The sequence below is a fragment of the Lissotriton helveticus genome, chromosome 5_1 (genome assembly GCF_964261635.1).
Source record: "Lissotriton helveticus chromosome 5_1, aLisHel1.1, whole genome shotgun sequence".
NCBI lineage: Eukaryota > Metazoa > Chordata > Amphibia > Caudata > Salamandridae > Lissotriton > Lissotriton helveticus.
Window position 1 is genome coordinate 305,129,417 of NC_136065.1, and position 26,462 is coordinate 305,155,878.

The 26,462-nt window shown below is 50.6% G+C and overlaps 1 long non-coding RNA gene across 1 annotated transcript in view; it reads left to right on the forward strand.

Moving 5' to 3' along the window:
• The first annotated feature begins 20,517 nt into the window (after window positions 1–20,517).
• LOC144753127 (uncharacterized) overlaps window positions 20,518–26,462 on the forward strand; it is a 37,151-nt gene continuing 31,206 nt past the window's right edge. The window contains exon 1 of the long non-coding RNA XR_013594212.1: window positions 20,518–20,633. This is a non-coding gene — a long non-coding RNA (uncharacterized LOC144753127). The remainder of the gene's footprint in view (window positions 20,634–26,462) is intronic.

Below are 26,462 nucleotides of genomic sequence, written 5' to 3' on the forward strand. Positions count from 1 at the left end.
CACGGGTCTGAGTACGAAGGAAGACCTCAAACGAGCCCTAGAAGCCTGGGCGGAAACGGGTACGGCCGTACCCCGAACACAAACAACCGAGACGAGCCCCGCACCAACTAAAGAAAGAGCGGGTCTCTCCCTGGAAGAGATCCGAGAAAGAGAAAAAACCAGACTCCACGAATTAGAGCTAGCCCGACTTCGCTTGGATGGAGAACTCAAGCTGGCAGAACAAAAAATAACCCTGGAACACTTACGGCTCAGGGAAGAGCGAGAAGACAAGCAAAGACAGAGAGAGCTAGAGGAAAAGAAACTAGAGTACGAACATGAGCGCAATCTCAAAACACTGGAGGTCCAGAAACAGAATAAAGACCTCGGGCTCCCCGAACGACCGACCCCGTCTGCCTCGACCGAACCCAAGGTTCACATCCCCAAAGATGTCATCCGGGAATACCACAAGAACGATGATATACAGCAGTGGTTTAAAGCCTATGAGGTGGCAATGACCTCCCACCGGATTCCCCGAAGCGATTGGGGAGCCGGATTATGGGGGAGGTTTGTCAACGAAGGGCGGGACGCCCTGCTACAACTCCCGGACCAGCTGATGACCTCCTACGACCACATGAAGGCCGCCCTCCTCACTCGATACGGGCTCACACCGGAGATGTACCGCCAACGGTTCCGCGACTGCAAACGGATTCCGGGTACAACTTGGGTGGAGTACGTGAACTTTTTTAGCCGAGCCTTCGAGGGGTGGATCAAGGGCAACAAAGTAACCACCTACGAACAACTCTTTGACCTTATCGTATGGGAGCACCTGTCGAACAACTGCTTCGTGGAGCTCCGGCAACACCTCCTGGACAGTAAGCTAACCGACCCTCGACAACTCGCCGTCGAAGCCGACCGGTGGGAAAGCACCCGAGTTGGCCGGAACGCACCCAGCGAATTATCCAGACCGTATCGCCCCCGAGGGGGAGGAGGAAGTCAGGGTCGGGGGAGAGACCCCGGCCCCTCGTCACCCCCCAGAAACCCCTCGACCCCGGTTGGCCGAGGAAGCCCTGCCGTCCGGGCAGGTTTCCGGGCCAACATTACGTGCCACAGGTGCCAGCGACCCGGCCACTACGCCAGTGATCCCAATTGCCCAAAGAATCCGAACACTACCCCCCGCCAAGTTGCAGCGGCGGCCCTAGGGGAAGAACTAATCCCGGAAGACCAGGAAGAGTACGAGACCGATCCCTCTGAATGGGCACCCGCCGCCATGGCACTGGTCTGCTTAGGGGAGAGAGACATGATTCCGCGGGCCCCCCTTCCCGCCAACACCCAGAAGTACGGTCAATGGGTCAACATTAATGGCCGCCGGGCGGAAGCCCTCCGCGACACCGGGGCCAGTGTAACGGCGGTCCGACGCCACCTCGTCACTCCAGACCAAATCTTGCCGAACATTCTTTGCCCTGTCCGATCAGCCGACAATTCCGAAAGCCTATGCCACATGGCCTGCGTCCCCTTCGAGTGGGGAGGAGTAACAGGGATGTTAAAAGTAACTGTCCGCGATGATGCCCCCGTGGATTGCCTCCTAGGAAACGACCTTGAAAGCTCTCCCTGGGCAGCTGTCGAACGGAGGGAGCACCTGGGGATGCTCGGCCTCCCCGAATGGGTCTGCGTCACGACCAGGTCCATGACCGCCCGCGCGGTCCCCAGCCCAGAAGAGCCCGAGTGGCCAGAACCTCCTCCCGCGCTCATCCCCGAGGAGGCCGCCCCAGAAGCCAGTCCATTGACCCAAACCGAAGAAGGATCCGACCAGCTTCGGGACGTCCCTGACCTGGCACAATGGCGGCAGGAGGGAGGCCCCACGCAGGAACAATTCCGGGCCGAACAGAAAACCTGTCCCTCTCTCGTAGGACTCCGGCAGCAAGCCCTGGCCCAGAGCACCGGGGATACCTCGGGGGCCCACTGGATCTACTGGGAACAAGACCTGCTCTACAGCGAGCAGAAAGTTGCAGAACTCGGGGCCAGTCGGGTGCTAGTGGTGCCCCTTCGCTTCCGAGACTTCCTCCTGAACTTAGCCCACGATGTCCCCCTTGCCGGACACCTGGGGCAGGATAAAACCTACGACCGCCTGGTGACCCATTTTTTCTGGCCCCACATGCGGAAGGATGTCACCAACCACTGCAAGGCCTGCCCCACCTGCCAGGCCAGCGGAAAAAGTGGCCGAAAAATCAAAGCACCGTTACAACCCTTTCCTGTCGTCACCACCCCGTTTGAACGAGTGGGAATAGACATTGTGGGGCCCCTCGACCCTCGAACAGCCCAAGGACACCGGTTCATCCTGGTCCTTGTAGACCACGCCACCCGCTATCCCGAGGCCATCCCTCTTCGGACCGTGACGGCCCCCGTGGTGGGCCGGGCCCTGATGGGGATCTTCTCCCGGGTGGGGTTCCCCCGGGAGGTCGTCAGTGACAGGGGCACGAACTTTATCTCCAGATATATGAAGTCCCTCTGGCAACAATGCGGGGTCACCTACAAATTCACGACCCCCTATCACCCGCAAGGAAACGGACTGGTCGAGAGATTCAACCGCACCCTCAAGGGGATGATTATGGGTCTAGAAGAACCCCTTCGACGCCAGTGGGACGTGCTACTTCCCTGCCTCCTGTTTGCCTATCGGGAGGTCCCGCAGAAGTCCCTCGGCTTCAGCCCCTTTGAACTCCTGTACGGGCACCCCGTCCGGGGCCCCCTCAGCCTAGTCAAGGAAGGTTGGGAGCAGCCTCCCCAGAAAACTCCCCCGGACATCTACAGGTATCTCCTGGCTCTCCGCAACCAGACCCGGCGGTTCCGAGACGCCGCCAAAGCCAACCTCGAGGCCAGTCAGGAGGACATGAAGAGGTGGTACGATCAGCACACGTCCTCCATTGAGTTCGAACCTGGACAACAGGTCTGGGTGATGTCCCCGGTTGAGCCCTGTGCACTCCAAGACAGATGGTCCGGGCCCTTCAAGGTAATCGAACGCAAGGGGCCCGTCACCTATTTAATCGACATGGAGACTGCCCGGAACCCCCTACGGGTCCTCCATGCCAACAGGCTCAAACCCCATTTTGTGCGATCCGAACTCAGCCTCCTGATGGCTACCGATAATGGGACAGAAGAAGACTCTGAACCCCTTCCGGACTTACTGAGGGCCCTCGAGCAGGATGGCTCAGTGGAAGGGGTCCAGCTCTCCGAGGCCCTGTCCCCGGAGCAACACCAAGACTGCCAAACGCTCCTGAGGCAGTTCGCCTCCCTGTTCTCCCTCACCCCCGGAGTCACCCCCTGGTGCCTCCACGATGTGGACACCGGGGACAGCCCTCCTATTCGACACCGAGCGTACCGCGTACCAGACCGGGTACGAGCCTGCATCCAGACCGAGGTGTCCAAAATGCTGACCCTAGGAGTGATCGAACCCTCAGACAGTCCCTGGGCGAGCCCAGTCGTCCTAGTTCCCAAGGCAGCTGCCCCGGGCGTTGCCCCTGAGCTCCGGTTCTGCGTGGACTATCGGGGGCTGAATGCAGTTACCCGGACCGACGCTCATCCCATCCCCCGGGCAGACGAGCTAATTGACCGGATGGGGGCCGCCCGCTACCTGAGCATCTTCGACCTAACAGCGGGCTACTGGCAGATCGGCCTCACCCCTAGGGCCCAAGAACGATCCGCCTTCTCTACCCCAGACGGGCACTACCACTTTAAAGTCATGCCCTTCGGCATGAAAAACGCCCCGGCAACGTTCCAACGGCTGGTAAACCAGGTACTGGCGGGCCTGGAAGGCTTCAGCGCCGCCTACCTGGACGACATTGCTGTGTACAGCCACCAGTGGACCGACCACCTCCGCCACCTGCGGGAGGTTCTACACGCCCTCCAGCAAGCCGGGCTCACCATCAAAGCCAGCAAGTGCCAGGTGGGCCAAGGGTCCGTGACCTACCTAGGACACCAAGTGGGAAGCGGGCTGGTGGCCCCTCTCCAACTCAAGATTGCTGCCATCCAGGCCTGGCGACCCCCTACGACCCAAACAGAGGTCCGGGCCTTCCTCGGGCTCACCGGATACTACCGGCGGTTCATGAAGGACTATGGCAGCATCGTGGGGCCCCTCACGGAGCTCACCTCCAAAAAGAGCCCCAAAACCGTCAACTGGACCCCGGACTGCCAATCGGCCTTCGAAAAGCTAAAGACCGCCATGTGCACGGCCCCCGTGCTCCAGGCTCCCGACTACAGCCGGGAATTCATTGTGCAGACGGACGCCTCCGATCATGGTGTGGGGGCCGTCCTCTCCCAACTCAACGCCGAAGGGATCGACCAGCCAGTGGTCTTCATCAGCAGACGCCTATTGCCCCGAGAACAGCGCTGGAGCACCATTGAGAGGGAGGCCTTCGCCGTAGTCTGGGCACTCAAGAAGCTCCGGCCATACCTCTTCGGCACCCACTTCCGGGTGCAAACAGACCACCGACCCCTGCAATGGCTGATGCAAATGCGGGGGGAGAACCCGAAGCTGCTGCGCTGGTCCATCTCCCTGCAGGGGATGGACTTCACGGTGGAACATCGTCCAGGCCAGGACCACGCCAACGCCGACGGCCTGTCACGCTTTTTCCGCCTCAGCGAGGAGAGTCCCCAGGAAGATGGCTGACTCTCCCCGCCTTCAGCTGGGGGGGACGCATGTTGGACAGGCCGCATGGTCGGGCTGCCCCCTCCCCGCAATGGGACCTGGACCCTGGCTCTCCCTGCATCCCCAGCCAGAGTCCCCGACGACCACCCGAAGTACACTGTAATTCCTCACCCACAAGACACCAGCTCCGAACCCAGCTGGCCCGGGTCACCATCCACACCACGGCCTCGGCCCAGCCGCCATCTTGGGCCACTACAGCACGAGGCCGCGTGGCCTCAACTCGACCCTCACCCTGGGCCCGGCCGGGCCCGACATCGAGGCACCAACCTCCCCCCGGGAGGCAGAGTGACCACTTGGCGAGTCAATGGGAGAAAGGAATCGTCAACGGCTCTCCTCCGCCAGGTGTCGATCACCCCCGGCCGCCTGGGCGCTGGCTCCACCCCCCTGCTGGGTGTCTGGACTCCCTCATCCCGGACCTCCCGGCCCCCCCAGGCGCGAGGGTCCGGACATCAAAGGGGACCAGACCTATAACTGGGGCAGGACCAGACCAGGAAACCAGTTGTATCCTGGAGTCGAGAGACCCGAGAAGAACTCCTCTGTGTCTTGGCCTGCTGGCGCTGCCGCGGCCCTCTGCCTCGTGAAACCATCGTCTTGGCCTGCTGGCGCTGCCGCGGCCCTCTGCCTCGTGAAACCATCGACTTGGCCTGCTGGCGCTGCCGCGGCCCTCTGCCTCGTGAAACCATCGACTTGGCCTGCTGGCGCTGCCGCGGCCCTCTGCCTCGTGAAACCATCGACTTGGCCTGCTGGCGCTGCCGCGGCCCCCTACCTAGGGAGACTACCATCTTGGCCTGCTGGCGCTGCCGCGGCCCTCTGCCTCGTGAAACCATCGTCTTGGCCTGCTGGCGCTGCCGCGGCCCTCTGCCTCGTGAAACCATCGACTTGGCCTGCTGGCGCTGCCGCGGCCCCCTACCTAGGGAGACTACCATCTTGGCCTGCTGGCACTGCCGCGGCCCGATCCACAGACCCTCCAGCTCGAGGATTGTGAGCTCGCCTCTTGCCACTACCTGTACCGATCCGGTACCAAGACTGTCCCGCTACCCCCTTTTTTCCCTACAGAGACTAGAAGTGAGAGGACCCCCGGGTCCGAGATATCCTGTATCGCTGATATCCTTGCCTTAAGAACCTTATATAAAGCATTGAACTCGACTTGGTGTGGTGCCTGTTTGTGGGGAGGGAGGTAACTTGTCTGTACGATCGCAGGAGACGGTCCCACTCGGGGATCTCTCCCTCAGTATCCGGCCGACCCTCAGGGTCCCCGTCTAACACCTGACAAATGAAAAGTCAGTACGGTCTCATCCCTCCCAAAGAAACCAGGCTTATCACTTATGGATATGGCCAACTGAAGACTGATAACTGTACTCCCCACTCTTGGTATTCTTGGTAAATTATTGGAAAGGTTTGTGGCCAAACAGTTCTCCAATTGCCTGGAACAGCACAACAGTCTTGATCAATGGCAAAAAAGATTTCAACCAAGATGGGGTACGAAGTCCTCTTTGGTGGTTGCGCTCGATGAGGGTAGAGCTATTCACCAGAGGGATGCTCTTAGACACAGCGACCTTACTACCATCCCCAGATACTAGTTGAGGTTGGCATTGGAGATACACTTAGGAGTTGGTCTACTTCCCTTCTGTCTACTCCCAGATGCTCTCCATGCCTCCTGTCAAATCAGTGCCATCAAGAGTCACTCGTGGAGTATCTTATGGTTCATCCCTATCATACACATGGTTACCATCTACTCGGGTCTCCCATCTACCCTGATTAGATCTTTTGGGTGTAAGACAATTTCATATGCAGATGGCAAACAAATAATAATCAAACTGGATAAGTACGCATTATCTGTAATTCAACCCAAATTCTACCTCTCTGCTGTTCAGAAATGGATGAGCCACAATTACCTTAAGCTTAATACCACCAAGACTGAAGCTCCTCGAACTAGGTAACTACATCGTGCATTGGGATGCTTCCCTTTGACCTATGCTATCATACAATGGGAGGCCCAGTGGTCCTATGACATCAAGGACTAAATTCAGTATGCAGTACTAGTATCCTCCATAGGGACAGGCTCAATTGACTATGTACATATATTAAAGAAGTAACCCAATCTGTGTAAGTACTCCCTTTTTCTTGCATTATCATCTATGTATGTTTATAGCAGTTACTTTATTCAATGCACAACCATCAACTGGACTGATGGGCTTGTGGAGGCCTATGGTCTGGCCTGTGAGCAGAGGACTTCCTCCTACCCTGTGGAAAGTGTCAAGTCTCTGGGAGTGGCATTTGATTGGGATTCAACCTTGAAAGTGCAAGTGAATGCAGTGGCTTTAGTTCCTTTGCTATTTTCTGACTACAAATGAAGAGTTCTGATATATGAAAGAAGAACCCTTTTAAAATTCAATATTGGCCTGGGAGTCTTAGCAAAGTCTTGGCATTTAGAGACATATTTCTGGAGTGAAGAACAAACTCATGCAATGCAAATATATTTTAAATCAATGGAAATACTTTCAAAATGCAACATACAGTTGACTGCAATGCTAGGAACACACATGTTGAGTTAGGAGGAACAAACATTATTGCTTTGCAATTGCAATAAGGTTTTAGAATAAGGGCAATGCAGAGGAGAAAGAAAGAGACCATTTCAAAGTACAATAAGCAATTAGAGCTTCAGCCAAAGATGCTTAGATAGAGGGCTGAAGGTGACCACACAGGCGTCAGTGACCCAAGGGGTCACTGCAGCGGGGTAGTCCGTCGAATGGACTGAGGAGCAGATCTTTATACTCCTTTCAATGATGAACTATTGACCACAAAATGACAACATTATCAGGTGCCTTTGACCTATAGGACATGACGCATTTTGGTCACTTCTCTGAAATATTTAAGAAAATAGAAGTGCCACCCACGCTCCAAAAAGTTTCTCAAAAGGTCACAGGATGTTTGACCATGAATCCTAATGAAATTGAACATCTATTGAACAGGATTTGCGTCACGTCAGGGGAACTTTTATAGGAAAGCGGAACATTTAGGAAGAAATAGGTTGCATGTCTTAGTTACATTAAAGCTAGTAACAGATCCAATAATATGAAAGATGACAGATGGCAAGTGTCCCCCACCATCAGGTTTTGCCTGATGTCTCTTTTGGCTCGGGAAGTTCCCTATTCTTGTGGTATCTAAGTGGGTGTAACAGAAGAAGAGCACATCGAGGGAGTGGGCGCCCTGGGGGAGCTGGACCTCGCTGAGGGGATGTTTGTGTGAGAGAGACACTTTGGGGCCTGTTCATAGAAAAAGAACAGCTGGGACAGTTTGGTCAATTTAACAGATTCCCATTAAGCTAGCTGGAGGGGGCTTATCAGGGTCTCATGCCTCAGGTGTGGGTAGAATTGGCCTTGGGTACTATATGATAAAAAATAGACTCTTCTTCATTCTGCCTAGCCCCCAGGTATATGCATTCCCTTGGAGTGGATTCATGTGTATTATCAACCATTGCCTATTGCAATAGCATTTACTCTGGCCTGCCAGCCTATCTAATGGTAGTGTTGCAAAGGACACAGCATTTTGTGGTGAGGATGGCATACAATTTGTATAAGTATGAACATGTATCAAAGGTTTATAGTGGCGGGGGGGCACCTGTAAATGTCCTGGCCCCGTTTGTGCCCCATCCCTGGAGACAGCTGCAGCCAGCCAAAATAGATATAGTCCTTTCAGCTCGAGAATAGCGATGGCATTCTTGTTTACATTTCATGTTTTACTTACTTTTGGAATCCCTAACAGTATTCGTTTTTTCCGGGATGTTGCATTACTGTAGTTTTAGTGCAACATATTACTTATTTACAGTGCAAAGTATGAAAAGATTTGCTCCTATACAGCTGAGTAAGATCAGGTTGGGGATGGGCCACTACTGAGAGCTTTGGAGTTTAGGCCGAATGCAGTTCGAATTTCTCACAGTGCCTGGCAGTGGGTCAGAAAGGTTTTTGTAAAATATGCTCATCCAATCCTTGGCCTCTCTGCAGAGCACGCAGAGTATTGGTCATGTGTACCAATTGTAATTATATCTGAAAGTGTGCAAAAGAGGTTCAAAGGTGTCAAAATAATTAATGCAATGTATACAGATAAGTGGGTGCATTGTTTGTGTGGGGGTGATTGGTGGCGTGAAGGAGATGCAAGGAAGTGCATGCAAGAGAGAGTGAAATGGGGATGCTGAAAAAGAAAGAGGCGAGGTGCTAGATATTCAAACTGAGTATTTGAGAAAGATGTGAGGAGAAAATGAGCGTAAATGTCTAATAAAGACCCCACAGAAGAGAAAGGTGTAAAGAGGAGAACGAGGGTGACTTATAGGCTTACCCCTTCCGGAGACCACAGTAATTCTTAATTGACTGTGCTTAAAAAACGTTGTATACGTGTGTGTATATCAGGCACACAATGCCCATTGGGCTCAAAGGGCTTCACCCCCCACCCGTCATGTGTGGCAGCCCGAGCTGAAACAGCTTCCCGGACACACACACAGCCACACCCGAGTACTTCACAGGTCTTTAAAAGACCATTTACTTGTTAATGAGGCTTTGTTGTTTTTTCACCCCTCCTTATAGCCCCTGCATTTCGACTCTGCCTATTGTTGGAAGAATTAGCCCCCCCGCTGAAATTTTTTCTTAGCCCCCCCGGAAATTCGGCTCTAGTTACGCCTCTGGTATATATATATCTATATATATATATATATATATATATATATATATATATAGATATATATATATTTTATATTTTCCCAAGTTTAGGTGGATAGCAGCTCCTGTATAGAGCATGCTACAACACCAGCGACACTCTGAATCTACTCTCCTCAAACACAAAAGTGCCTCGCACACGCGGCCCCGTCCCCTTCAAGACCCCGTCCCCTCCTCACACAGTGAAATTTTTAGGTCGCACCTGGGTAGCGTATGCTCTGCTCTGCGGGGATGCAGTATTCAGGTGTGGACTTGAAGCTCCACCCACTCTCAATACATAATTTTCATTGGCTTGTGTCAGTGTCCTTTATAAAAGTTGGTTTCTGATTTGTTGTTACTTTTATTAGTCCCGCCTTAGTACCTCCCTGTCTTTTGTTGTTACCTCCCATTAGGACTGGCCCTTTTACTTGTGTCCTAACTCGGGAGCTTTCATTCGAAGTTTGGAGACCTATTTTTTTTAATTAATATAGACAGGACTTGCGGGATGCCAGCAATGGCAGCCGCTTCTATGAATTAGTAGCGGGCCATGTGCGCTTTCACTGTGGCTTCCCCCCAGAACTCGCGGGACGCTGGCAATGGCGGCCACTTCTATGTATTACCAGCCAGGCGCGCAACACCCATTGGGCTCATGGGGCTTCAGCCCCCCCCGTCGTGTGTGTCAGCCCGGGCTGACACAGCTTCGCGGGCTGGCGACGTCTAATTGCAGCCGCACCCGAGTACTTCACACGTCTGTTAAAGGCCATTTACTTATAAATGGGGCTTTTATTATGTTTTCACCCCTTCTTACAGCCACTCTGGTTACGGCTGGATGAATTAGCCCCCACCCAAAATCTTTTTCAGCCCCCCCTCCCTCGAAATTTGACTCTAGTTGCCCGCCTGTTACCAGCGCACCATGCGCGCTTTCACTGTGGCAATGCAATAGGTTTCGCATTTGCGAGAGTTTGAACTATTGGCATTGTAAATGATAATGCCTTTTAAATGCTTTTTAAAACATAAATAAAAGGCATTGTCATTTATTCATTTATTTATAAAGTTTTATATAGCGCAAACAAGATCCCGAAGGATATCAGAGCGCCAATGCCAATAGCTTAAACTCTCGCAAATATGAGACCTATTGCTTTGCAAATGCTTGTTGATCAAGTTCTGCGGATGTAGGTGACCCAGTTTTATCTGTGGCACCCTGCCTGCCCTCCTAAAAATCATGTCTAGTGACGCTACTGAAGGTTTTTTATAAAGACCCACATTTGCTTCTTATTAAACAATGTATATAGGGTGTGTCTATGTATAATCCATATGGTTTTCTAGAATACCAGGGTTTTCTAAGCTTCTACACGCCCTCCAGTTTAATAACCCTGTCTTCTGCCCAGTCTCACTCAATGGCAGCCGTGAGGGGCTGGGCGGAAAGAGATGACACGCCCAGGAGGGGTGTACACTGCAGAGTGAGTGTACCCGATGCATCTCCTCCGACTCCTGGCTGTTGCAGTTCCTGAATGACAGCTGCAGAGGGGGCGTGCGCGCCACTGTGAGTGGCTGCAGCTGTCATTCAGTAATCGAGGGAAAAGACCGTAGAAGTGATAAGTTTCAGGCAGCGTCTCTCCCATCGATGACAGAGTCCTATGCCACCCCAATGGTTTACAAAAGCGTAAATAATATTTGCAAGTCATAATTTCTGCCATGGAGCACTGTTCCCATCTTGTGGTGAAATTGAGTAATGCAGTCACATAAAAAGTTCCAGCCAACGTGCTTTTAGGCCTCTTTCGAATAACCTATTGTGACCTCACAGTGGGCTTATATATAGCACATCCATTTCTTACTATAGGTTGGCTTTATTGTTACTCTCATTTCCTTGCTCCTTATGATTGCTATTTGTGTTCACCCCTCCCTGCAGTGTAGCCACTCTACCATTCTTTTGATTGGGTGACCTGTATCCTACCACTGCGCTCGCTCTTAAGGAACTATTTCATAGCTGCCAAGGTATCAGACTGCTATGTGTGACATTTTACATAATTTTAGTGTAATTATGAGTGACAGTTCAATGAATATGAGTGACATATTCTCACAAGCAAAACCAAGCTATGAAGATGAAGGAAACATACAACAATTAGAAATTACTATCCACTGAGCAACTAAAAGCTCTAATTATATCTTAAAATTGCTTAGAAGCACCAGAAATGGAAGGACACTAACGGGACATAGACTACATGACAGCAGTGCTCAGCAACAGGGGGCAATCAGGCACTGCAGCTGCTCAGAAGATAATCTCAGCCACACCATGCAGATTATGCGATATTGATATTGAGTACACAAGGCTGACTTGTGATGGCAGTTCGTTGGAGCAATTGCTGCTGGAGGGAGTAACAGGATGTTGTTTAACTGCATCAGAGAGAGCCCTGTGATTACTCTGCTGTCTCTCTCCTAGCACGGAGAAACTGGATCTCACTAGCCAGTTAACTCATTTTCTGTAGTTTTAGTTAATTGTTTTAGTTAGGGGGTGGGTGCTTTGGTGTCTGGATGGTATATATGCATAGAAGCCAGGTTTTCAGTTTTCCCATGTGTGACATTTATAGACTTATTTATGAGTAACATTTCACTGGCTTATGTTTGACACTTTCGTGATGAATTAAAGACAGCTATCAATAGCTTTTTTCGGGCAGTTTTCCATTTTTTCATAACTTCTTATAAGAACCAGCCCTTCTTATAACCTATTGACTACAGTGCAAATTAAGAACGCTTTTGACAATAGCTTTTACCAATATTTCTTCTCCTTTACAGACCCAAAATGTGTTTACATTCTTGATGTCTGCCAAAATAGTTACCAATTTAACGCAGTGAGACTCATTAAGACCAAGTTAGAATGTAACTCAATTCGGATAATGAAGTCATTAGAGGTAAATATTTAGTCAAAGAACAAAAAATATACCTCTAACAAATGCACAGCGCTGCTCTTTGGGACATGATTATTTTTTTAATGACCCCCTAATTATTACGGTCCCAGGATGGCAGCTGATCCCGGAGCTGCAGTGGGGCTCTGTTTTGCTTATAACTGCGTGGTACTGAGGGGCCTCTCTCGGCTCCTTGGGTGTGAAATTGAAGGGCGACCAGCGACATCAGAGACACAGTCATTATGTTGTTTGGTGGGCGGGGGAGGTCAGGAGCACGAGAGCCATGATAAAGATATGTCCTTGTCTGACTTCTCTGTGGTGCCCCGATAGTGAAAACAAAACCATGCCCGCTTTGCTTCAGAGGAGCTGCAAAGAAGTACTACAGCTGCAACTGCCCGGCCATGTCCGCAGCGCCTGCCCAGCAGTGGCGGAAACCTGAGTAATTAAAACTAACAGTAAAAACTTACTGGAACAACGCGGGTCTTCTCAGTCAAGCCTTACTACACTGTCGTCCGGCGGCCGCGGTAGTGAGCCGCACGGGGTCATCGTGGTGATGGGGTCACAGCCCCACTGGCACAGGATGAGCTGCACCACTGCTGGCAGACTCCCTGCGCCGATCATGCCAGCCATCATGCAGTGCTGAGGCCCGGGTGGCCATCGTGCTGTCACTGACTGACAGTAGTGTGCGACAAATGCCTCGGGCTGCCCGGAACGCCGCTGCTGCGGCTGACTGAGGGGTGTATAATTACTCATTTTTCGCTGCCAGCCCGCAGCATTAAAGGCAGCACACTGCTGCAGAGCTGCAGCGAGCGCACAGTACAAGTCCCCCGCCGTCAATTCTTCAACCTCTGGTGACCATACTTCCTGCAGTGCAGGAAGTAATTTAATCGGCAGAGGGTGGGCAGGCTGTAAGAAAGCCTGGCGTGCGGTGCCACAGCGGGCACCCCGGGAATTAATTAATTAACGCAGAAGGCTGGAAGGTGGCTGAGGCCGCAATTGTAACATTGTAGCGCTGCCGCACCAGCACTCAGTGACTCACTCAGCCAGAGCTGAGAGCACAAGAACTTAACTGCTTATAAGCCACACTGCCTGCCAGAGCTGCTGGCCGCAAGTCTGGAAGAGCAGAGCTGTCGCTCTGGCAACAGCACAGTAGCCAGTTTCAGTGGCATTTATGCGTGACAAAGCATTTCAGAGCGGTGATGTGGAACACCACACTGAAATGCGTTAGTGTCACACATGATGCGTGATACTTGGCTGGACTGCTATTTGTTTCCGCGTTTTTGGCTAAACAGTTGCATGTTTTCTTCAGCTCTTTCCCTGCATACCATGTTGGTGGGGCTATGGCAAAGCCAGTGGTTTGCTAGTGAGGCTGGGGTACAGAGCTATACTAAGTTAGTCGTCTAGGGGCAGATTCAGTCACACAGCAGCCACTATCACTGGGGTGCAGAGCCATGTGAGACAAGAGCTGAGCCAGACGCACTGCAGACCAGTTGGGTTGGGGCAGAGCCAATCACACGCTCGGTTAGGTAGTTCCATACAGTTCACAGTGCCCCAGCCCAGACTACCTCACATGGTGCTGACTCTTCTCCAGCGCCATGTCCCACTGGCATGATATGCTGCTCATTGCACCCCAGCCCAGGAGGCCTGGGATATGACTGGCTCTTCCCCAACCCAACCAACATGAGATGCGACCTACTCTTCCTTGTCCTACTAGCCTGCCTTGTGATTGATTCTGCCCCAGCCCTACTGGCCAGGCATTTGACTGACTGAGCTCTACCCTGATAACCCCCCAACGCGACTGGCGTTGCCCCAGCCATGCATATGACTGGCCCTGCGCCAGCCTTGCTATTTAAACAAGTAAGTGGCTCTGCCCCATCTGTAGTGGCATGCCACATGACTGAATGTTTCACAGACCCACTGACCTGGTTTGCAGCATGGCTCTGGCCCAGCTCTACAAATCTGCTGAACAACAGCTATTCCCCAGCTCCACTGGCCTGCCGTGTCACTGCTCCTGCCCTAGCCCACTGGCCTGACTGGCAACCGGTCCAGACCTAATCCCCATGGGCTGCATTGTCTATTTGTAAAGTTTCTTTTGACAGTGTCAGAACATACGATCTGATGGTTCAGAAATAACCTTTGTGTGCTTTGATAATATGGCATGTATGCTCCACATAGATTACAAAAGAAACATTTACCTCTCTTGGGGCACAGCATGGGATTGAAAGCACCCCCACTTGAAATGTGTCTGGAGCGACAAAGAGAGCAGGTCACAGGTTAAGCTGGTAAAGTGGAAAAAGTTACATATGAAAACATTAAAATGATTGTATGGTTCATCAACTTTGTATTATAGGCCATTAAACGTGTTTATTTGGACCCATTTATTCCTGTATATATTTGATTTACGATGTCATTTGCAAGCAACATTGTAAAAACTTCAAACCAAAAAGTTGGCAATAGCGCTTGGTTTGTGAAAAAGGACCCTTGTCGGAGGCCACTGAACCTTGCACTACCCATTGCCCTGCTAGCACTGCCAATACCAACAAAAGTACTAACCATCACACTCCTTCGAGTGTAACAATTCACAATAGTCCAGGCCACCCTGAGCTATAACAAAGGCTTGAGTGGCAGGTATTAGCCATTTTTATTGTATTTTGAATGGTAAAACTGTTGTGCTCATTTCAAAATCGGACAGACAGTGCCACCATGTGACAAGACTATCATAAGTGCCGGTGTTGATAATTAAGTGCCAGTGCTGAACACCGGAAACCACCAGCTAAAATTAAGCACTGGTTGGTATTTATTTAAAAGGCTCCACATGAGGACAAACACTATCTGCCTTTCATATTTTGTTCAAATATTTTTACGCTTCACAGTGACAAAATGTCACTATAGAAGGGTGAAGTAAAAAGTGCACTTTCACATTTCCCAATAAATAGGGTTACCATCTATTTCCCTTTTCATTGGGACACCACTTTTCCCTGTCCCAAGCTTTCAATTACTAAATCTGTGCAGGCCTGTAGCCAGAATTATATGATTAGGGTGGGGGCATGGTGTGAATGCAGTACGTTTAAACCAATATTACTTTCTCAAGAAGCTCTCTGTGCTTGGGTTATTTGGGGTGGGCCAAGCAGTATTGCAGGATGGCCCTGCCCTCAAATGCCCCCCTCAATTCCCCCTGTATCTACAGCCATGAATCAATGTATTCTAGGGGTTAATATATTGGTTCTCTGCATTTGGAATAAATATAATAAACGGGACACGTGGTGCCATCTGGTTTCTCTCTATCCAGCCCCATAATTGAAATGCTTAGTGTTGATTTGTCTCGATGGGTCACAATTATGTGCCATTACAAATTGTCTCAACCTATAAAAGATAGAATGAGAACTTCCAATAACATGTGTATAATATTTAAATGCACGGGCATGTACAGGTGTCTTCATATTATAACGTGCATTGGCAAAGCCAATAGGTCTAGCCTTTGCAACGTGGTTGAATGGTTAATTTAAAATATAGAAATATATAATATATATATATATACATATATATATATATATATATATATATATATATATACATATACATATATATGTCCACACAATGGTTCAAAGTTCCCGGTTGATTCAGCGCTCGTTATGGGTGCTTTCCCTACGGCAGACCCACGCCGTTACGTATTCCAACACTTCCTTCGGTTCACAAAGGAAAAAAGAGGGCGCACTCTTTTGGAATTTCCACAGCAGGATATTTATTGCGATCTTTTTAACATGAGAGCGAGTGATCTACGCGTTTCGATGCTACAAGCATCTTGCTCACGACGAATATACATATATATATATATATATATATATATATATATATATATATATATATATATATATATTAAAAGCAAATGCCATAAAAAAAGCAACAAACATGTTTCCACCTAAACATAGTGGCCATGAGCTTGCAATAAAATGTCTTAATTAAAAATATAATGACTATAATCAAAAGGAAATGTAGTAGGACAGCACTAGTACTTCCTAGGAGGCATGTGAACTTGGGATAGGTATTGATTTTTAAATAAAAATATATTACTTTTGCAAGTGTGCTATTGGCCTTGAAATAATGTAACCTCAAGACCTGGGATATAGAATGGAAAGAGAAGAACACGGCCAAGTAAAGTATCGGCCCTCCAGCCCTGGTGCTAGTGAACACTTCTTTTTAGGTTAGGCAGATGTATGCATGTGATCATGAAAAAATGAAGCCGCTCACAGCTGAAGTAGGCTGACCTATTGCTCCATGATTCATGCTGTGGTGGACAGAAGCATATTGTGAATGGCAGCTAACTCACCAAGAGAAGGAGATTCACCCAAAGCCCTCTATACGTGCATACTTCTCTGTATTTATTTTACTTTTACATGCTTTAATTACATTAGGTTAGCAAGTAAGCTAAAGCAGTCTCTAGGCCAGACCTCAAAAAGGATCTTGCATGATAGATTGCTATCAGATGTGTTACCCCATTGGGTACAATTGTAATGAATCATTACAACAATTCCCAGAATGTTTTCATTTGTGTTTAAATGAAAGCCCAGAACTGGACACATGGTGTCTCTCGTGAAATAAAATAACATGTCCTGCTTTGTGGGGGTTGTAGGACCACCTCTCATTCTTTCGATGGGGGAATCTGAAGGCAGACCACACCTTGTTTGTGGGGGAGACAATGTGATGGCTGTACGCCTCTTGTCCCCCCAACTCCCCCCCCACCCGCAGACCAAACTCTGCCTTCAACGTGTATAATTTAAATGAGGCAAAACTACAACTTCCAGAATGCACTGATTTGTTAAATGAAAGTTTGCTACAGTAAATATAGACTATCGGTATCATGGGTCTGCTACAGATCTTAGTGTAGATGCAGGTATTTTACTCCTTGGTTTGAGGAGCTTGAAGACCCCTACTCCTCTGATGCTGCAAACTGTGCACCCAGCGGCATTCAAGGTCTGGTGCAGAACATTTCTTGTCACCCCCGGCTTGACAAAATGGTAACAATATGTGTTTAAAACACATATTTTTCCCATTTTGTCAAGCCGGGGGTGACAAGTGTCATTACTGCAGGGGGTGACAAAACGGCAAAAATATGTGTTTAAAACACCCCGCACCCACCGCCTTACGCACCTGTGTGCACTCCCTGTTTCAGAAAAGCTGCAGGCCGAGAACTCCTCCCCGTTTTTAAGGCGGTGGCAATCAGGACTACATCCACTTTGTAACAGCTGCAGCCAGGCGCGCAACACCCATTGGGCTCACCAGGCTTCAGCCCCCGCCCCCCGTCGTGTGTGTGTCAGCCCGGTTTGAGACAGCTTCGCGGGCTGGCGACGTCTAATTGCAGCCGCACCCGAGTACTTCACAGGTCTTTAAAAGACCGTTTACTTGTAAATGAGCCTTTTGTTGTGTTTTCACCCCCTTTTACAGCAACTCTGGTTATGGCTGGAATAATTAGCCCCCTCCCCAAATCTTTTTCAGCCCCCCCAGAATTTGGCTCTAGTTGCCCGCCTGGCTGCAGCAGTGCTTAATTTGTGCCAGTGTTTGCCAATGCCTACATTGGCACATATTTCTAGACACCAGCACCTATTTATGACAGTCTACCACATGGTGGCACTGCCTGTCTATTTCTAAACGCAAAAACAACAGTTGATGGACAGAATGTAGAACAATGTCATACATTCACCCCAGTACAGAGATCTGGGCCTGAATCCATCGTTTTTGTGCACTCCACACCACCCCAGTTCAGACATGGCCATATGCAAATCAGCCTTGACCCTGTGCCTCATGGGAACAGTCCAGCCCGAACTGCCAAGCCATGTCTTTCCTGGACCGGAATCAAGCATCCTAAGACCGGTTTCTGGCTATCAGCCGTCATCAGCCAGGATAGCTTGACTCCAGTGGTGTGGAGAGCATGGGACTCACGTCTGAGCATACCCATCCCACTCAGGGAGACAAATGCAAAAACAACAGTTGATGGACAGAACATCCTAGGACCGTTTTCTGGCTATCAGCCGTCATCAGCCAGGATAGCTTGACTCCAGAGGTGTGGAGAGCATGGGACTCACATCTGAGCATACCCATCGGGGTGACAATTGCAAAAACAACAGTTGATGGACAGAATGCAGAACAATGTCATACATTCACCCCAGTACAGAGATCTGGGCCTAAATCCATCGTTTTTTTTGCACTCCACACCACCCCAGTTCAGACATGGCCATATGCAAATATGCCTTGACCCTGTGCCTTATGGGATCAGTCCAGCCTGAACTGCCAAGCCATGTCTTTCCTAGACCGGAAAAGCCCGAAACCGGTCCTTGGATGCTTGTTTCCAGTCCAGGGAGTACCTGGCTTGGCAGTTCGGGCTGGACTGTTCCCATGGGGCACAGGGTCAAGACTGATTTGCATATGGCTGAGTTCAAACTGGAATGGCATGGTGAGCAAAAAAACGATGGATTAAGGCCCAGATCTCTGTACTGGGTGAATGTATGACATTGTTCTGCATTCTGTCCATCAACTGTTGTCTTTGCATTTGTCACCCCGAGTGGGATGGGTATGCTCAGACGTGAGTCCCGTGCTCTCCATGCCACTGGAATCGAGCTATCCAGGCTGAAAGCCCGAAACCGGTCCTTCGATGCTTGTTTCCAGTCCAGGGAGGACCTGGCTTGGCAGTTTGGGCTGGACTGTTCCCATGGGGCACAGGGTCAAGACTGATTTGCATATGGCTGGGTTCAAACTGGAATGGCATGGTGAGGAAAAAACGATGGATTAAGGCCCAGATCTCTGTACTGGGTGAATGTATGACATTGTTCTGCATTCTGTCCATCAACTGTTGTCTTTGCATTTGTCACCCCGAGTGGGATGGGTATGCTCAGACGTGAGTCCCGTGCTCTCCATGCCACTGGAATCGAGCTATCCAGGCTGAAAGCCCGAAACCGGTCCTTCGATGCTTGTTTCCAGTCCAGGGAGGACCTGGCTTGGCAGTTTGGGCTGGACTGTTCCCATGGGGCACAGGGTCAAGACTGATTTGCGTATGGCTGGGTTCAAACTGGAATGGCATGGTGAGGAAAAAACGATGGCTTTAGGCCCAGATCTCTGTACCGGGGTGAATGTATGACACTGTTCTGCATTCTGTCCATCAACTGATGTTTTGCATATTTCTAAACATCAGCTGATGATTTAACATTGCAAAATACATAAAATAACAAGACCAGACTCCCTCAGGACAGTCTTACAGCTGTGGATTGCCAGGAATAGCCCATACTCTCATATTTACAGGTATACAATGGTAAGTAGGAAGGTACTGGCACAAGGCAGGGAGGGTGTGCGGTGAAAGCTGCAGTGACCTCCTGAGAAATATCTGGGGCCATGGCGCTTATTTTTCCACAAATTAAGCTCGGCAGTACATGCGAGCATACGCGTCGTGCAGTGAGGCCATTGGGCACCTGTGGGCGGGAGAATCCCACTGCACAGAGCTGACCTGACGGCCAGTCGGAGGGACCGTGGGAGGCGGGACGGAGTCTCGCACCTCAGGCTGCTCGCAGTCGTAGCCGCCAGGTGTCTCTAGTCCATGCATGGCTAGCTGTTTCATTACAGGTTTTTAACTGTTGTCCTGGATTATAAAGGAATAAACAACACGACATCGACCCCGGAAAGGAAGTAAAAATAGGAACGGGGGCAGATAGTCATGCAAAAACACCTGGGAATCTTGGCAGGAGTCCCTGCATTCATTTGCCATTAAGACATGGGGATGGTGACATGGTAACTGCTCATTGATTGCTGACTTCACATGTGATATGTAGTATTCATTCCGAAAGGATACTTGCAATTTTACAAAAATGTGCAATAAAACTGCAGCGTTTTAAGATGTGCTCGTTCAGCCGAAGCAACTGACGTGCACCAGGACTACGAGTCCCACAATGCATTTATATGTTCAACTAAAATCCTTATTCCGGACCAGCTCCCGGTGCTTTGAAATGCAGGCTCCATACAGCATCCTGTCTCGCGGGGGCTGCTGTCCACGCGCCACATCCGTCGTGGGCAGCTCCTGGCCCAGCCCAGCCCCACGAGCCGTGTGAAGAGGGCCCCCCAGCCCCAGAGTTCAGGCCTCGTGCTGCAGGAGGGAAGCGCCCCCGCCCCTCTGCTCGCGCCGGCCTAGACTTGCCTGGACTTGCCCTGTCTCTGAATGAGCCCAGCTGAGCTGAGCCGGGCAGGAGTCTGCAGGGCGCATCCGGCGGCAGTGACCCTCAAAGGGGGGTGAGGGAGGGCCTTCGGGACAAGTACCGACACACTGCCAGAACCTGCACGGACGGACAGCCTTCCAGCGCCGAGGGAGCCCGCGAGCAGCACACAGTGAGTACTGGCACCGGGACCACATCTCCCTGGGACAGCACAGCTACCTCTCCGCAGAATGATGTGCTATTCACAGAGCAGTACCGGGATCCTCAGTGCGGCCTTTTATACAGTACATTGGACGGGACTAACGTTCCTCAGTGGGTCTTTAACTGTAATGGGGGCATTTATTTTATCGGGACCTTGGCATTGGGGTTTCTGTTTGTCGCAGTGCAGTAGCAGCATTTATTGGAAGTGCTGTTCAATCTTATGAGAGTGGTGCCAATACTCGCCAGCAAGGTTGCGGTACGCTCAATAGGGTGGGTCGGACCCCACACGACAGGACTGCTGCACTCTTAAACAAGGGGTGTGGACACCACTCCCCAGGGCTGCTGCACTCTTAAACAAGGAGTGTGGACACCACTCCCAGGGCTGCTGCACTCTTAAACAAGGAGTGTGAACACCACTCCCCAGGGCTGCTGCACTCTTAAACAAGGAGTGTGGACACCACTCCCAGGGCTGCTGCACTCTTAAACAAGGAGAGTGAACACAACTCCCCAGGGCTGCTGCACTCTTAAACAAGGAGTGTGAACACAACTCCCCAGGGCTGCTGCACTCTTAAACGAGGAGTGTGGACACCACCCCCCAGGGCTGCTTCACCCTTAAACAAGGAGTGTGAACAGTGGACATCACTCCCCAGGGCTGCTGTACTCTTAAACAAGGGGTGTGGACACCACTCCCCAGGGCTGCTGCACTCTTAAACAAGGAGTGTGGACACCTCTCCACAGGGCTGATGCACTCTTAAACAAGGAGTGTGGACACCTCTCCACAGGGCTGCTGCACTCTTAAACAAGGAGTGTGGACACCACTCCACAGGGCTGCTGCACTCTTAAACAAGGAGTGTGGACACAACCTCCGCAGGGCTGCTGCACTCTTAAACAAGGAGTGTAGACACAACTCCCCGGGGCTGCTGCACTCTTAAACAAGGAGAGTGGACACCAACTACTCCCCAGGGCTGCTGCACTCTTAAACAAGTGGTGTGGACACCACCCCCCAGGCCTGCTGCACTCTTAAACAAGGAGCGTGGACACCACCCCCCAGGGCTGCTGCACTCTTAAACGAGGAGTATGGACACCACCCCCCAGGGCTGCTGCACTCTTAAAGAAGGATTGTGGACCCCCCCCGGTTGCTGCATTCTTAAAGAAGGAGTGTGAACACCACTCCACAGGGCTGCTGCACTCTTAAAGAAAAAGTGTGAACACCACTCCCCAGGGCTGCTGCACTCTTAAACAAGGAGTGTGGACACAACACCCCCAGGATTGCTGCACTCTTGAAAAAGGAGTGTGGTCACCACTCCCCAGGGCTGCTGCACTCTAAACGGGGCAATACAGAGACCCCTGCACGGGGTTGCTGTAATTTTAATGGGACTTTAAAGACACTTCGGAAGGGTTCATATACACTTCATAAAGTACCAGCACTTTTAGACAGGGTTGTTTTAATTTTAAATGTAGCCGTGCCAGCGCTTACCAGTAGGACTGCTTCACTCTTAGCAGGGACTGTGGGCACTCCATGCCATGGCTTAATGGGGCAGTGAAGACAGTTTCAATGGCAGAACCTGGACTTTTTAGTTGGGCTTCTGGACTCTTAATATGGCAATTTTCTTCTCATGTGTTAATGGGGAAGCAATGTCACTTCCTCCATTTGGCCACTTTATTCTTAATGGGACAGTAGAGGCACTTCCTGTCGGGGGTGCTTTGCTGATAATGGGCTATACAGACATCTTTCAGCAGGGCTACAATAGCTTTTTAATGGGACAGTACCAGCGCTTCCCCGGTACAAAAGGGTCTGGTGATGGACGGAGTATCTGAACCAATCAAACACTCACACCCAGTCAAAAGATCTGGGTTTAATCCATCACCGTTCTTTAGCCCACTCTGCCACCCCAGTTCAGACATGGCTATATGCAAATCAGTCTGACCCTGTGCCTCATGGGAACAGTCCAGCCCGAACTGCCAAGCCATGCCTTCCCTGGACCGGAAACAAGCTTCCGAGGACCGGTTTCAGGCATTACAGCCTTCTTCCGCCCGGTTTGCTTGAATCCAGTGGCAAAGGGAGCAAGCGACTCACGTCTGAGCATACCCTGCCACACTTATGGCGGCCAAAGCGGTACAAAAGGGGGTGGTTATGGACGGAGTATCTGAACCAATCAAACACTCACACCCAGTCAAAAGATCTGGGTTTAATCCATCACCGTTCTTTAGCCCACTCTGCCACCCCAGTTCAGACATGGCTATATGCAAATCAGTCTGACCCTGTGCCTCATGGGAACAGTCCAGCCCAAACTGCTAAGCCATGCCTTCCCTCGGCCGGAAACAAGCTTCCGAGGACCGGTTTCTGGCATTACAGCCTTCTTCAGCCCGGCTTGCTTGAATCCAGTGGCAAAGTGAGCAAGGGACTCACGTCTGACCATACCCTGCCACACTTATGGTGGCCAAAGCGGTACAAAAGGGGGTTATGATGGACGGAGTATCTGAACCAATCAAACACTCACACCCAGTCAAAAGAACTGGGTTTAATCCATCACCGTTCTTTAGCCCACTCTGCCACCCCAGTTCAGACATAGCTAAATGCAAATCAGTCTGACCCTGTGCCTCATGGGAACAGTCCAACCTGAACTGCCAAGCCATGCCTTCCCTGGACCGGAAACAAGCTTCCGAGGACCGGTTTCTGGCATTACACCCTTCTTCAGCCCGGCTTGCTTGAATCCAGTGGCAAAGTGAGCAAGGGACTCACGTCTGAGCATACCCTGCCACACTTATGGCGGCCAAAGCGGTACAAAAGGGGGTGGCAGAGTGGGCTAAAGAACAGTGATGGATTCAGCCCAGATCTTTTGACTGGGTGTGAGTGTTTGATTGATTCAGATGCTCCGTCCATCACCACCCCCTTTTGTACCGCTTTTGGCCGCCATAAGTGTGGCAGGGTATGCTCAGATGTGAGTCCCTTGCTCACTTTGCCACTGGATTCAAGCAAGCCGGGTTGAAGACGGCTGGAATGCCAGAAACCGGTCCTCGGAAGCTTGTTTCCGGTCCAGGGAAGACATGGCTTGGTAGTTCGGGCTGTACTGTTCCCATGAGGCACAGGGTCAGACTGATTTTCATATAGCCATGTCTGAACTGGGGTGGCAGAGTGGGCTAAAGAACGGTGATGGATTCAGCCCAGAACTTTTGACTGGGTGTGAGTGTTTGATTGATTCAGATGCTCCGTCCATCACCACCCCCTTTTGTACCGCTTTTGGCCGCCATAAGTGTGGCAGGGTATGCTCAGACGTGAGTCAGTTGCTCACTTTGCCACTGGATTCAAGCAAGCCGGGCTGAAGACGGCTGGAATGCCAGAATCTGGTCCTCGGAAGCTTGTTTCCGGTCCAGGGAAGACATGGCTTGGCAGTTCGGGCTGGACTGTTCCCATGAGGCACAGGGTCAGACTGATTTGCATATAGCCATGTCTGAACTGGGGTGGCAGAGTGGGCTAAAGAACGGTGATGGATTCAGCCCAGATCTTTTGACTGGGTGTGAGTGTTTGATTGATTCAGATGCTCCATCCATCACCACCCCCTTTTGTACCGCTTTTGGCCGCCATAAGTGTGGCAGGGTATGCTCAGACGTGAGTCCGTTGCTCACTTTGCCACTGGATTCAAGCAAGCCGGGCTGAAGACGGCTGGAATGCCAGAAACTGGTCCTCGGAAGCTTGTTTCCGGTCCAGGGAAGACATGGCTTGGCAGTTCGGGCTGGACTGTTCCCATGAGGCACAGGGTCAGACTGATTTGCATATAGCCATGTCTGAACTGGGGTGGCAGAGTGGGCTAAAGAACGGTGATGGATTCAGCCCAGATCTTTTGACTGGGTGTGAGTGTTTGATTGATTCAGATGCTCCATCCATCACCACCCCCTTTTGTACCGCTTTTGGCCGCCATAAGTGTGGCAGGGTATGCTCAGACGTGAGTCCCTTGCTCACTTTGCCACTGGATTCAAGCAAGCCGGGCTGGAATGCCAGAAACCGGTCCTCGGAAGCTTGTTTCCGGTCCAGGGAAGACATGGCTTGACAGTTCGGGCTGGACTGTTCCCATGAGGCACAGGGTCAGACTGATTTGCATATAGCCATGTCTGAACTGGGGTGGCAGAGTGGGCTAAAGAACGGTGATGATTCAGCCCAGATAATTTGACTGGGTGTGAGTGTTTGATTGATTCAGATGCTCCGTCCATCACCACCCCCTTTTGTACCGCTTATGGTCTATTCCCGGCACACCTCTATGGGTGCTTCTCAACAGTGCTGCTATAGTTTCATTTGGACAGTGCAGGGATTTCCTACCGGGGTTGCTATGTTATTAGAGAAAAACAAAGGTTCTGTCTGGTCCCACAATTCTTGGCCAAGAATTGTGAAAAAATGTTGAACTATCAACATCTGTCGAAAGGGTCACTAAATGATCCCTTTAAGAGTAGTGAGTGTCCTAATAATTAACAATAGCAATTAACACCCTTTGGATCTGCATGTCGCCACTAAAGTGCTGATTTGTTTTGCAAAAATTAGCAAAATTATTATTATTTTTTTTCAGTTTATTATACTGTTAAGGCAATACGCAGCATTAATGCGCCTACAACCTGGAGGCCGGCAGGGAATAATATCAGCAATCTCTAACTGTTACACAGCTCAGTGGCCGACAACCTGGGGGTTCGGCAGCGAAGTCAAATCTACAATAAACCAACCAAAAAGAAGCCTTACTGCAACAATGCTTTGTAGACCCAATTAAGATATAAAACACATCAAAGGTATCCTGTTTGTGTCTACCTGTCCTATAAATAAGTTTATCTGAAACAGCCCCCCCAAACCCTGTTCTGCCTACTCCTATCTAGTGTGTAACAAGCAATCCGTCTTTGTGAGACAAGTGGTGTTCCAAGGGATAGCTAATACCATCATCCTGTGTAACATTTCGCCCTTCCTGGATCCAGCAATCTCTTAACAACATGCATACTGCATATGCCTCCTCAACATCTCGACCCCCTCTGCATGTCCCGATCAGTCAATCACCTCCAGACAATGGTCCACTCCGCCTGCTTCCAGCCACGCCACGTAAGGCCCCCAAATATCTATCGGGTGGGATCTAGCAGGCATCAGTTCCCAACTTCTTGGGAGATGGATTAGGGAAAACATTCTCTAAAGCTGGGAGAGTCTGTGGTTCTTGGGGAAATTCTGAGTACCGCGCCCTACAAGCGGCCCTAAGCTGATAGAATAACAGTGCGTCTGTCGCTGTGGGCGTCTGCTCCCCACACATAGTTTGTAGTGTCAAAAACGTGGCCTCCTGGAATAAGTCTCTGCCTGTCATCAACCCGCGTGCTTCTGCCCTCTGAGTCGTGGCCCTATCCGTGAGTGGAGTCAACAGTGGGTTGCCTCCCAGTGGCATGGATGGAGCATAAAGTGTCCTTACCCCTGCACGTTTCGCTATTTTATGCCACGCCCATCTCGTTGCCTCTACCGTGTCTATTTCCTGCTGTGGCAGTTTATATGCCTAATACACTGCTGTGTTTAGCGGGATCGGGGCTGCTCTATCTATCTCCACTGCCACATGCGGTTGAAATGGTGTTGGGTGTTGCCAGAAATGCAAAAACTGCGCCTGAGCACTGTATGCATAGAGTTCGAAGTCCGGGGCAGCCAGACCACCCTGTGCCAAGGGCAGTGTCAGCAGATTCCAGGCAACCCGCGGATGTCTGCCGGCCCATACCAACTCAAGCACGGCTGTCCTGAGTCTACGAAATAAATGTATATTAAGCGGCATGGGTATATTGACAAATAAATATA